The sequence below is a fragment of the Mustela nivalis genome (genome assembly GCF_964662115.1).
Source record: "Mustela nivalis genome assembly, contig: HAP1_SCAFFOLD_285, whole genome shotgun sequence".
Lineage (NCBI taxonomy): Eukaryota > Metazoa > Chordata > Mammalia > Carnivora > Mustelidae > Mustela > Mustela nivalis.
This window is the reverse complement of record NW_028136356.1, coordinates 110,365-112,528: the sequence shown is the minus strand read 5'-3', so window position 1 is coordinate 112,528 and position 2,164 is coordinate 110,365.

Sequence of the window (2,164 nt, the reverse complement as noted above, 5' to 3'; positions counted from 1 at the left end):
AAAAAAAGAAAATGAATGCTTGATAACTAAATGAATGCTTTACTGAACAAATTAAATATGGCAATAGCATTTTATTTTATCATGCTTCACATATTAAACAATAATATTATATCACTAGTCTACAAATAATCTACTCGCATAGTCATTTGGAAGCTTTTAGCAAAAGAATTCTTCCTCCTGATTGTAGTATAAAAGCCACAGAAATATACAGAAGACTCCTAGGATAGAAAGTGAAATCCAGTTATCCGTGATGCCTTGAGGAGGACCTGACCTATGTATGTCCTGGGATGCACTAGTAACTGTTACATGTGATAGGATTATATTTAATATATACAGTTTCATTTACTTCACAAAGGACATATAAATTTGAGAATAAAATATTTGATGAATCTATAAAGTCTATATCTATTTGTAACTAATGTGGTAGAATTAAGATGTTAATTTGAAAAAAAATTCATTGAACACATTCAATTGTTTTTATATATATAAACAGCATTATTTATTTATGTAAATAAATGCATTGTCAGTAAAATCCATTTACTTATCAATCATAAGGGTAATTTTAAGTACTAAGAATAAGAAATATGTGAAAAGATAAGTGTTCAAGAGTGCAGTTTGTGGTAATTAATACAATATGATAGGCTCATAAAAATGATATATTACTTGAACTTAAAAGCTTCTATAATTAAGCGATGACCACTTGAAATTTGTAATTAGTCTTGCTGCAGTTTTTCCTTGCACTTATTGCCCTTCCCCAGAAGTTCATTAAGAATTTCTGTGAATGTCCTTATGTTTAATCTCATTCATAGATTCCACTGCTGCTCACAAAACAAAGCCAAAAAGAGAGGTAACTCTATGTGGCACTCCATCCACAAGCAATACATTCATAAATAATTAAAAAGCTCTCTACTTCATTTGTTACCCATTCAGCTGATAATTTAAATGAGTAACTGAGGCCATTTTATCAGCACTTTTAATAGAATGCGACTCAGAAACTTCACAGTGTTATTTAAGAAGAAATGCTCACGTGTTAAGGTTTTTATTTTTTTAAATCAACAAAATAATTTTCAAATATTAAAAGCAAATGTCTCCTTTTCCTCCAAGTTTCCTTGCTATGTCAAAGTTACAAATAAATACATTAAAATCGTATTTTGAGTAGTAGATAAAAACAAAAGTTTTGAAACTGTGGGTTGAGTGTCTGGGTTAACTTGTATAAATATCTGAACTCAATGTATTTAGACTTTATTAGATTTTTTTTTAGACTATTTAAAAATACATGCTGAGATAATGACAACATTATTTTATTCATTTTAATAAATAAATTATTTTATTTAATTATGTTTAGATATTTATTTATTAAATTAATGATTTAATATTTAATAATCTAAATTTGAAATATTTTAAATTCTAAAAATATTTATTTAATTAAATTGATATATTTAATATAAATATTTAATAAATTATTTAACCATTATTATAATTATGCAATACATTATGTATTGTGTAATAATTGCATTTTAATAAATAAATAAATGTATTATTTACATTATTTTATTATATTTTATTTCGTTGACAAAGAGAGGGAGAAAGCAAACAAAGGGAGCTGCAGGCAAAAGGAGAGGGAGAAGTAGGTTCCCAGCTGAGCAGAAAGTTCAACCTGGGGTTCCATCCCACGACCCTGGGATCACCACCTGAGTCGAAGGCAGATGCTTAAGTGACTGAGCCATCCAAATGCCCAAGGCTTTGTATTCTTCGCTTCTAAATATTGATGCTCCTTCATCTCTGGAGTTAGTAAATTGATGTTGAGAATTCATATCAAAGAATTGATAGTAGCTGTTAAACAGAAACATGTAATTTAGGGGGAAAAAAAGAACAGAAGGAAGAGAAAGGCCAAAAGTCAAAAGCACATTAATATAAAATTTAATTAGATAAAAAAGCTGATATTCCTGAAGGGGGCTAATAAAAGAGCTGCAAAGAGCTGATAGGATTAGGAAAATTGTCCACTCCTGGTCATTTCATAATTTTAAACTATTCCTTATTAATAAATATACATAGTTCCAGAAACACAAGCACATAGGAACATTTCCACCAAGTTTCCTCTAACAGCATTTACAAATTAGACGTTCAAACAATGCAGTTCATTACATGTTGCATCTGTATCTTA